Below are 12817 nucleotides of genomic sequence, written 5' to 3' on the forward strand. Positions count from 1 at the left end.
TTCGGCCTGGGACAACTCCTGGTGGCAGACCGCACTGAAAACTGCTCCAACATCCACCAACCACGCATGCAACCTAGGGGTCATGCTCAACTCCACCCTCTCTATGACTAAACAGGTCAATGCTGTCTCCTCCTCTTTCTTCAACATCATCCGCATGCTCCGCAGGATCTTCAAGTGGATCCCCACTGAAACTAAAAAAGTCAACCCAGGCCCTCGTCAGCAGCAGGTTGGACTACAGAAACGCCCTCTTCGCAGGAGCCTCAGCCAAACTCCTGAGACGGCTCCAATGCATTCACAACGCCTCTGCACGCGTTGGCTGTGCCGCTGTACATGAAAATAAAGAAAACTTTCACAAATAAGAACCGAAGATCTACAATTCTTTTTGGACTTCCGTATACTATTGACTTCACTGTGTGCGCCTCTCTGCTCTTACATAACACAACGCCTCTGCACACCTGATCCTCAACATCCCTCGACGCAGCCACATCACACCCCACCTGAGAGACCTGCACTGGCTCCTGGTCTACAAGAGGATAATCATCAAGCTCCTCACTTACACACACAAAATGCGCTCCAGAACACCGGACCAACGTACCTCAACAGATGACTCAGCATCTACACCCCCACCCGCCAGCTCTGCTCCGCCAACCTCACCCTAGCCACAGTCCCCCGCTTCAGAAGAGCGACCTCTGGCGGCAGATCGTACTCCCACCTCGCCACCAAGACCTGGAACACCATCCCTATCCACCTACGGCAGACCCAAGACCTGCTGACCTTCAGAAAACTCCTCAAGACCTGGCTTTTCGAGCCATAGCAGTATTCCCAACCCCAGCGCCTTGAGACCCTCACGGGTGAGTAGTGCGCTTTAAAAATTATATGATTGATTGATTGATTGATGCAAATGAGGAAGTGCATGGCTACAGGAAAGAGTACCTACAAGCAGAGAATACAAGGCATTTGGCCTGCCGCAGAGCAACTGATTTTAGATGCTAGCACCAACAGATGCCAATATACAATACATCTTTTATGAACTCACCATTACTAGACTTCAGATGTCAGACTTTCTGATGGACAGCTTTATGTAATGCTTATTTTACTGTTGTTTTTACAGTAGTGGGTTTGTTATTGTTAAAGGGGCTGTTTTCAAGAGATAGGGCCTCCCAACCTATATCACAAAGACAGGATTTAAACTTCTAATGCTCAAACAGGTTGGTATAGACATGCATTCCTCACTTTCGGGAAGATGACAAATCTGACTATCACCAAATATTATGTTAAAGGGCTTGATAACCACATGAAAAGGAAGAACACACTTCATATATTAGCAGCTATAGCAGTAATGTAGGGCTTATTCAAGAAATACACTTGTTGACACATAACCAGCAATGTCTTAGAATTAGGCCATTTCCCCAATTTTTCTTCAGTGGAAAAGAAGATAGGTGTAGTGGGAATATTGATTCATCACCAATGCCACCTAGTGGTAGAGGGGCTGTGTAGAATAAAATGGATAATTGGGTGGTGATAAGGGGTTCCTATAAAAGATAGGTGCTGCTAGTGGCATCCATATACAGCCCAAATCATAGCCAAGAGCAATTCCTGGATCATACTATGTAATCCCTGAGACATGGGGAGTGGGTCCTTTAGTGATTGGGGAAAATTTGAACCTGGTGCTGGATGGTCCGATAGACAGACATCAGATGAAGCAGGAGGAACATGGGCTATTTCCGCATGGAAGAAAAACATGGGCTATTTCCGCAGCATGCAAGGCCCAACTTGCTAATTTAGGGTTGGTGGAAGATTGGAGAACCAGACACCCACCATGGGTGGATTTCTCCCATTATTTAGTGGCCCATAAGAGTTATACAAAAATAAATTATATATTACTGGACAAATGATTGCTCCCTGATCCTTGTGAGGTGACCAACTGACTCGTCATGATTTTGGATCGAGGTCTGGTGTTGTGCACTTTGGTCCACCCCCTACACCGCTACTGCAGAGACAGGGGGCAATGGCACCTGAAGGATTCATTGCTGAATGACCCATGTTATTAAATAACATCATAATTAGTATTGAAGAATACTCTTAACATAATGACATAGGTAAGTTGTGGCCAATCCCTTTAAAGAAAGTATTAAAAGCTGCCCTCATGAGAAATTCTGCTTCAAATGTAGATTCACTCAGACAGATGAGGGAGGTCCTACTGACACAACTAAGAAAAGAACTGAAGAATTTGAGTCAATCCAGAAGTGCACACAATCACAAAAGGTCTCCAAAAAGATCCCACTGACAAGGACCCAGATCCGAAAATTTGACTTTGACAGGTCAGCCTTCTTACTGGCCAAGCTAGATAATAAGATTTATAAGTTAGGAAATAGACCAGAGAGGAATCTAGTGAACCTTTTGAGAACACAACAAGTTGAACGCCACATAGTAGAGGTGAGGGCATCAACTGTCAGGACTTTACATACATCGGAACCAACTTCTCTGTTATGGAAATTGAACCACTAGTCTAGAAGTTTGAAACTAATAATCTCCAGAAGTCACAACTAGTAAAATGAGGACACAACTGCATTTATCAAACTTCATAAATCAAGCTTGATATGGGCCATCTTCGAAAAGTAAACTTGTGGCTAATTGGCAGCTGGGAAGGTGACGGAGAATGGAGTCAGAGGGTACCACAGAACAGCAATGTGCCAATGTGATAAGAGCCAGGACATTCTAGATGATCCAGATTGGTCCAGAAAATCGGCAACATTCCAGGAATATCCAGGCACTTCTGCATTACTAAGAACTGGGAGGATTTAAACATCTGTCATTGCATCACACATTGCTGGTAACAGTGATTGGTAAATTCTGGTAATTTTCTCTGCACCATTTGTGTGCCTCTACCTTTTTTGTTCAGCTTCCCTTCAAAACCATGAGATGGTTGTGGCTGCTCAGTTTACGGTCCCTTTCACAGATTCTCTTACTAGATGCGATTCAGGAACACTTGCTCCAGCTATGAGCTCTCCTACTCATCTTAGAGTGCGATGAATGCTATTGGAGCAGGACTCTTATAATTAGTTCTCAGACTGCTTTCTGGTCACCTAGGGAAGGGACTAGTCATGGCCTATTAACTTCCATGTCCTGGTAGGCCATACTTTTGTGATGGAATATCATGTTTTTCCCCAAAATGTGTGTATATATAATTTAGGGGCCCATTACAATGTCTGTCGGAAAGGCTCTGAACAGCGTTTTGAATCTGTGTTGGAAGCCTTGTTATTGACCGACTCAGAAACATTTCAGACAACTGAATTCAATGGTTGGAAACCATTCAGACTGTCCAACTCGGTTCAGACTTGCGTCCGAACAGCATTCGGAGACCCAGAGTCGGTCAGTGCCGACACGTACATCTCTACAGACCACGTTTCCGACTAAGCGATTACGATGTCGGATTCGGACAGCCTTTACTAATCGGTCTGTCCGACATGAATCAGCTGTCAGAACCTGACTTTGGAGGCCAGTAGCAGGCTCTGTTTCACCCAGAGGCCTCTGGTTGTCCCAGGGGACCCCACTTTACAACCGTGCAGTGTGGCAGGCACCATAGGGTGCCCTTCACAGGGTGTAAGGCTTTCTGCACCCACCCCTTTTTTTAATGGGAGCCTGTGTTGTTGGTCAGAACACAGTCTCCTTTTGAATTCAGTGTGAGTCTGACCGAACTGTGTTCAGAAACATTGTAATCGGTCGGTCGGACTCCCTGAACCTGAGTCGGTCGGAAACCATTCCGAAACCGAGTTGATCAGAATGCTTTCTGACCGACATCATAATGAGCCCCTAATGTTTAAGGTAAGTATTTGTTTTAAAAAGTAGTTTTTTATGTATAATAATGATAATGAAAATAATTTGGCAATATGATTGTAGTTGATATTGTGTGAGGTGATATTTTTGACTTATCCTATGTTTATTTAAAGGTAACAATATTTTTACTTTTGATACTTGTATTTTTGATATAAGTAAAGATCGATGTTTCTATCAACATTTGTGGTTTTATTAGTTAAGTATATGAAGGTAATATTTTTGTGAACAATATTTATTTTCCAAGATTTTTGTGTTTCGATATTGTGTGCATCGCTATTATGTCAGTAATTCCTTCAGAAATACTAGTACGGTGCTGAGGGTAATTTTATTTGGTCTGATAATGTCACACAGCTACTACCAGACCCCCAGGCTCAAACTCAATCCAGTGATGTTTCAGCACATACTTTTAGTACAGTTAATTCTGGTTGTCCAATGGGTGATGATTCTGGCGGAGAACAGCTCTACCCAGAAGTACATTTTGAATTTGCAACCCTCTGCTTGTCCGTGTGTGTTCGTTTTGGCCAATGTTCTAAAGTTTAAATGTTTCAATGATGAGTGTAACACACAGTTGACTTGCAAGGTGTTGCACTGGATGTATGAACACATGGATTATAATATTTTCAACAGTAATCAAATCCTTATGAGAAGATGGGTGGACTGGGTTGGTACATCTCCCGAGGTTTTGACTAATGAGTGCATTGTTGTCAATTTTATTAATTCCAGCTTGGTATAAGGTTGGTACATGGACTCTTAGCCTTGCAATACGTTACTTGCGAGCCACAAATTATACTTTGATCATTAGAATTCTTCTATAAAGCCACGGAGGCTGCATACTATGAAAACTGTAATATTACGTGCATGCCTGTCCCTGCTCTGATAGGATTGGGATACAATCAATCACCTACAATGCTGCGCCGAAAGTCGGCGTGGGGTGTCCCGTTGGCTTATGAGGTGATGTCAGTAGTGGACCGATGTGTGAATAGGTCGGAACCAGCACAAGGCGCCAAGATCCGAATGGCAAGTCCTGGATGTTGAGTGCCATAGTTGAGAGTTCTGAGCAGTGCTTGGAAGACTGTCTGAAGCTTATTTGCACCTGCTGCAGCTTCACTATTGCCCTGGTGTGGCCAAAGGTCGCACATGACATAGGCGGCCGGCTCCCGAGGTCCGGCGGAACTTTTTTCCTTTTCTTTTCTGCTTCTTGTCCTACAATCTGTTTCATCTGAAAACACGACCAGGTCCCTGAATGTGTGCAGGGGGACGCTATTGAGTGAATGAAAATGGCGGCTTGACACAAAGCTGACTCAAGCGTTGCTGTTGATGCTATACAGACAAAAATTGGTTTTCAGTTTGTACATTCTTCAGGATTTTTTTTCCATCCAAGGCTGATTGAGAGTTTGTAGAAAAATGGCTTCAGATTTTCCACATACTACTCTTCAACATTCTTCCTAAATGTAACAATGTGAAACTCACTAGGAGAACGGCTGTTTATTTTTCCTTTCAAAATGCTGCCAATAATATTTTCTGAATGGAAGACACCATCTTGTAGCACAAAGGGCCGAAAGGGGTTCTGGTCTGGCCGATGGTTGGTGGAGACATTTTGACTATATCTTGGACCTGCCCGGCCTCGCCCAAAATGGCGCCGGTATAAATGGGACTCGTAACTCATTGTTGTGTACTAGTTGAACAACCTTGATATCACGAGATATGAATGCAGTTTTTATGCTCATGGCGGGCGGGGACGAGAATTGATTGAATATTTCGACATCCCTATTGATATTAAGTTCTGATGTGTTATTGATTACTGTACTATTGAAAGTTCGAATTAACGCCACCCATGGTACTTGCACACAAATGTATATCTAGATAACTTTTTTGTAAGTGGCCCTGTCGTATTTTAATTATAAAATGTACGTCCACCGATTCCGTAATTGTTAGACACCTTAGTTCTTGCAACCTAATGGCTCGTTCGTTACGTTCCTCCATAATGTAAATGTCTCCTCATCATATACGATTCCAGTTTGCTCCGTGGCCGGCCCACGTGGTTATAGGCCCGTATTTGTATACTGACATTTTCACAATAAAGCTTTTTAAAACAAAACATGGTAGTAGTATTTACATTGGTAAAGTTTTTACTTTTAGTCACTGTTTTCGAATCAGTAAAAGGCAAGTGAAATAAAGTAGTCCAATTACATGACGGATAAAAGGTATAATATGTAGGAACGCAGTAAAGATAAATGGTCAAGGGCAGTTGTGTTTTTCATTTCTGCAACATAAAGTGATCGATAAGAATCTGATAATCAGGCGTATCGGCGACTAAGACAGCAGGCCGAGTCTCTTTTACTCAACGGCTCCGTCATGGAACGAAGAAACGCCCTTTTTCTCGAAAAAGGAATATATTTTACTTGCAGGACAGTTGTAAATTTTCCGGGAAAGTACATTAGCCTGGAATATTATAACATATATGTTTTAAAAAAAATAATGTTCGAAAACAATAAAAAGCGTAATTTTTTGGTCATATGACCAAGCTTTACATCATTAAAATAACAAAAGTAAAATGAACCAATGAAAAGTTTTATTAACAAGTCACATGACCTGTTATGCTTACGTTACGCGCTGCGCGCCGCGCCCCGGATCACTTCCGGGTGCGCTAACGCGGCGTGTCATATAACGCATGACGCGACAACGTAGGTCAAGAATATAGTCAAAATGTCTCCACCAACCAGCGTTCGGAACACAACCCCTTTCAGCAGTCCAAAAAGTTCTGTTAAATGACAACAGAGGGGACAGGCAACAAGAACCATCAGTCAAAGAGGGGAGGGCAAGTTCTTCTCTTCCGGGTCATGTTGGGGCGCTACCGGAACTGATCGAATTGGTAGTCTACAGTGTTTCTGGATGTTTCAGACTAAAGCTGGCGTCAGCATGAGAGCACTACCATCTCGTAGCTCCGTCGTGGCCATTCCACGAGCAGACATGGCAGCCGCTCCCCACCAGAAGCCTGCGGGAGTCGGGGGCCCCCAAGACTTTTGTAGAATCTTCACGGCTGAGGGGACGCTTTCGAGAATGGGACCCAAGCCCTATCAGGGAAGCGTCCGAGTTCAAAGGTGTCCCAGGGCCATTTTAGTGGACCAGGCCCAAAACCGAAGAGCCGGCGGCCATTTTGAGAGTCCTGTGGCAGCCGCCTATCGCTGCACCGCAAGAGCGGGAGCAACTCAACTACATGGTGAGCGAGACGCTGTAGTCGCAAGAGCGGGCGGTAAACAGCTGAATGGCGGAAGAGGCACAGTGTAGCAAAAGCGGGCGGAATGGCAACTGAAACGGTAAAGGGGCGCCCCACTACAGCGTGTCTTCAGGTCAAACGGATTGTGGGACAAGGTCCAGAATAGAAGAGTCATCAAAAGGCAAAAAGTTCCGCCGGACCCCGGGAGCCGGCCGCCTATGTCGGGGGCGATCTCAGGCTACACCAGTGCTATAAGACTTGGGGAGGGGGTCGGAGCCAAGCGTCTTCTCCGAGTCCATGGCCATCACACCGCCCCTCGGGGGCCTCCGTCAAGCTGTTTAGTAAGGTAACATATCACATTCTTTTCAAATGCAGTCAGGTCCACAAACGACACTCACTTACTTTGAGAATAGTGAAGCTGCAGTAGGTGGAAATAAGCTTCAGACAGTGTTACAAGCGCTGCTCAGAACTCTGAACTATGGCACCCAACATCCAGAACTTATGCCATTTGAGAATGGCAGTGACATTGAAGCAACTCAGGGACCAAAACCATTAACGTACTTTCACGTATGAAAATCTTACTTGGGGAGGGGGCAGGAGCGAAGCGCCCCCTCCCAGTCCGCGCCACCACACCGTATGTTGAAAATCTGAAGCCATCGTTCTACAAAGTCAACCAACCTTGGATTGAAAAATCTAGAAAAATGTACAAACTGAAAACCAGTTTTGGTCTGCATAGCATCAGTAGCAACGCTTGCTATCAGAGTGCATGAGTTTCATGCTCGATCGATTGAGCTAGCCGGATCGGGCAATAAAAAGTATAAAATAGTTATGTAAATAGTTATTTAATAAAATGTTTTACCCTCTTTCTTTGCTGGTGTGTTGTCTATATTTTTTATATTTGCATAGGGTTTGTCGTTATTTTGGGCGGGATGGGTGACGGAGCCGAGCTGTCTTGCAGCCCTCATGGTGTGGAGCTCAGTTCATCTCACTATTTTCTTATTTCTCATGAAGGGTTGTTTATAATATTTCTATTTTAGCGAGGTCAAAAAGAGATCCAATTAGTGGTCTACTGATTTTGCTCGATTACTTTTATTTTTTTACACGATTTTTCACGATCTGCAAAGACTAAACAGAGTATTGCGACTTTGTGCTTGTTTGTAAATAGAGAATGAACCAAAGAGAATCAATTGTAAAACAGTAAATGCTTGGATAATAATCAATCAAATGGAGAGACAAGCAGGCAGGACGGATTACAACGGGGGTAAAGGCCTGCGTTAACTACTCTTCACTATCTGCAAAGAGAGAGTACTACTAAGAGAAAAGAGGGGAGGGGGGCAGCGTTCAAAGCACATCAGCGTGCATAAACACGAAAATGTTTTTACCTATCACGTACTTGACATTTGACAGCTTTTCATATTTGCTATTAAAAAACCATTGAAATTCACAGAAAAAACCATAGGTTATAGTCGATATATAGTTAGGAATTTGCATTTACAAAACCTTGAAAATTCAATGAAAAAACCATTGGTTTTAGGCCATATATAGTTAGGGATTTGCATTTACAAAACCTTATTTTACTCGCATAAAACCATTGAAATTCCATATATAGTTAGATGCGCTAACTATATATCGCGCACCTGCAATCCACTGCTGATGATCTCACATATTACATCATTCATGACATGGTCAGTGACATCACTGATGACAACTCAAATGACATCACTGATGACATCTCAAATGACATCACTGATGACATCACTGATGACATCTCAAATGACATCACTGACAACATCACAGATGACATCATTCATGTGTTAATACGATGAACCTCTACAGACTCTGATATATCCTTAGATACACTCAGTGAAAACAGACACTCACAGACTGTCACTCATCCATGGAGTTACTCATACACCTAGACAGTCATGCAAAGAATCAATCACACCTCCAATTTCTCAACTATACAGTTATACACACCTTACTTATTGAAACATATTCTAACACATATTTGCTCTCTTATACAATCACTGATACAAGTTTTCAATGATCCATTCAGCCACTCACACATTCACTGGCTCTTATACACAGTAATTTATATATGTGAGCTCTCACATGTACTGTGTTTTACATATGTACTTACTTTGACATGTAGCACTGAGATATCCATTCACTCACCAATACACTCGTACACAGTCAACCACCCATACAGCTGTTTCCACATGCAGTTTTGAACCCATAGATCTAGTGAATCAACTGTTCACACATGTATGCACAGAGTCACACACCCCCCAGCCACCCCCACACACACACTTACTCTCCCATACAAATACTTGGACAACCAATCAATAACCCATATAGTTACTCATATAGCTACTGATCAACACATGCAGCAGTTCATAGAACAACAGATATAATAATGCACAAATTAAGACAGTTTAGTTACTAACCCATGCACTCAGTGAGACACATTTAATCACTCTCTCATAAAGTCAGTCATGCACCTACTAAATCCTTCATCCAGATACTTATACATCCACTCATTCTTCAATATGTAAGACATATTTTAACTTTACAGAAACATACAGTCACTGGATGATGTCATCAGTGATGTCATCAGTGATGTCACTGACCATGTCATGAATGATGTAATATGTGACATCATCAGCAGTGGATTGCGGGTGCGCGATATATAGTTAGCGCATCTAACTATATATGGAATTTCAATGGTTTTATGCGAGTAAAATAAGGTTTTGTAAATGCAAATCTCTAACTATATATGGCCTAAAACCAATGTTTTTTTCATTGAATATATATATATATATATATATATATATATATATATATATATATATATATATATATATTTAGACACACCATCCTAACATCCGGGTCTGACAGGACTTGCCTGTCGCCTAAGATTTCCTCGCAGAGCAAGAGCCAATGCCAGGCACTATTCATTGCTTCACTTGGCAGAAAGTGCCCCACCCCTTTCTTTCCGCCATCTCTGCAAAAGAAAGGACCTCAATCAAGGCCTGTCAGGATCTGAGAGGTTGCGGGTCAGGCGCCTGGCAGCTTCCACCCCCCCCCAAGAAAGGCAAACTGCCATTGTGTTGATGACCCAAGGGAGGCCACTTTTCAGCTGGGGTGGGGCCCGTCTCGAGATAGTGGCCTTCTGGGCCCATTTAAAAGCATTTCCAATTAAACATCACCGTAAAGGCAGCAGCGTTTACAGGATGAGTCGAGCTGAGGTTGTTGTAAGAGAGGGTTACAAACTTTTTATGCTCGTTCCCCCCCGCCCCCCACCCGCACCCCCACAACCTCCCAAAAAAAGCAAAATGTTTTAAAGTCAGGGCTCTCCCTGCAAAATTTTATGGAAAGGATCAGGAAGCAGGGCTGAGCGCAGATGCGGGGCTTTTGAGATCATATCATGGATACTTTTTTTGTAACCCATAATCCACAATAAATGTGAAACGTGGGGTAAACTCGTCAAACAATGACAGAAATGGACTAAAAAACAGTTTTCACCATTATTTGGTTAGTGTAAGCCCCTCACACTCCTGGGTCCCAGTGCAAATGCACCTACTGCACTAATGATAGCTGAGTCCCTAAGTAGCAGTCTATCGCCTGTGCCTCTGTCACAACTTACCGACCATGCCAGGCCAGCACTCCAATCTTGAAACATTTTATCCATCCCCTTTTTTTTTAGTTTTATGTAGGGCAGACTCGGCCCAAGGGCATTGGAACACTTTACATAAGCACCATTTACATAACACAAACACGAGGTCAGATTCACTTATTATTATTATTTTCTTTTTTTAGGCATTGAGCGATTAAATGATTTGCCCACAATCACACAAAGTTGCGCTGTTTGAGGACTTGAAGTAAGTAGGCAGTCTCAACATTAGGCCACATCTCCCTTTTAGAAAAAATGTTGCTCCAGTGTGTTGCCCTCACCTTTTTGCAGCAAAGGTGCTCTCATCTCTCTGCTACTAAGTCAAACAACCCCCCACCTTCTTTTTTTAGAGACAGTCAGTCATACTTGTGTGTTGCCGCACAGTAAAAGGCCCTTCGCAAAGCTTGACTGGTCACCTTTCTGTTGCTTTTTGCTATATTTGGGTATTAAACCGGTATTAATGATGTGAAACCTATGCCCAAATAGTGTTACCAAGTGTAACAAACATTTGCAATGCAATAGGTCTCGCAGTTGTTAGAGTTTGAGCCATTGGCATTGTAAATGGCAATGCCTTTTATTTATGTGTTGGTTTTTAAAACGTAAATAAAAGGCATTGCCATTTACAATGCCAATAGGTTAAACTCTCGCAAATGCGAGACCTATTGCATTGAAAATGCTTGTTATGTTATAGTGTTTATAAAGCACACAGCTGCTCCAACTACTGGGCTTCCCAGTGCTTTACCATGGTATGATTAAACTGCATCCACCGGCCTGTCGGAGGGAAAAAGAATGAGGGAATACTAGGTGGAAAGACGCCATGTCTTCAGTTTGTTCCTGAAATGCAGGTGGTTCTCAGTGCTCCTGATGGAAAGAGGTAACGTGTTCCGAGAACAGGGGCCTTGGTACAAAAAGAGCAGCCTCCCACTATTGCTCTCCTAACACGAGGGACAATGGCCAAATTGAGATAAGCTGAACGTAAGGAACGGGAGGGTCTGTAATGGGATATAGGATTGGACAAGATCGGGCAGCTGGGGGTGCAGGATCTTGTGAATGAAACACAGAGTCCTACAGTGGATACGTTTATCCACTAAAAGCCAATGCAGTTTATGAAGAAGACGAGAGACAGAACAAACTTTCGGCAGGGAGAATAGCAGCCTGGCTGCAGAATTTTGGATCAGCTGGAGTCCTCCTATAACTGACTTGTTGGTTCCCAGATACAAGATATTACAAAATAGAGCCAGGACAGAATTACCACCTGAATGAAGGTTTGTCAGTTGCTCTGTTCGAAAAGACCAAGAATGGGTTTGAGGCTTCCCAAGAGCCGAAACAGGTGCCCTCTACTGATTTGACTTGAGTCTTAAAGGCCAGGGTGCTGTCCATTATGACATCTAGATTTTTGATGGAGGTCTTAGGCATAGGATGAACCCAGAGGGAGGAGGGCCACCAGTGGTCACTTCAAGAGTGGGTATCTTTTCCCAGTAGAAGTACTTCCATTTTATTCACATTCAAGTGAAGGCAATTGCCATCCATCCGCTCCACAACAGCTAGCAATCCTCTTTGGAAGTTAGCCCTGTTGAGCATAGGATTATCTGTGAAGGAGAGCACGAGCTGGGACATAAGACATCTGCTCAATCACCTGTAGATTTGATAACCTGTGTCAATGGCTGAATATAAATGTGAAACACGTTAGGGCTCAGTGAGGAGCCCTGGGGAACGCCATGGTGTAAAGTGTGGGCTTTTGGAACTTTAGGGGGCAGGAATGATCTGGAAGGAAAATTCAGATAGAACAGACACAAACCAGGACAATGCCGTCCCGCCTATGCCAACACCTTGTAAGCGCTGCAATAGGTTGTAATGAGACACCTTATCAGGTGCAGCCCTCAAATCAAGCAGGATCATGGTGAAGAATTGGCCTTTATCCAGGGCACCACAGAGCTGCTCAGTGAACGTGAGGAATGCAGATTCTGTGCTGTGCCCTTGCCTGAAGCTGTTTTCTGAGGTATCCAAGATGTGGTTATCATCCAAGAACATGGTAAAGATGCCATTAACATGTCATTCTGTTACCTTCACAAGAAAGCCAAAAGGGAGAT

Source organism: Lissotriton vulgaris, chromosome 5 (genome assembly GCF_964263255.1).
Source record: "Lissotriton vulgaris chromosome 5, aLisVul1.2, whole genome shotgun sequence".
NCBI classification, from domain to species: Eukaryota; Metazoa; Chordata; class Amphibia; order Caudata; family Salamandridae; genus Lissotriton; species Lissotriton vulgaris.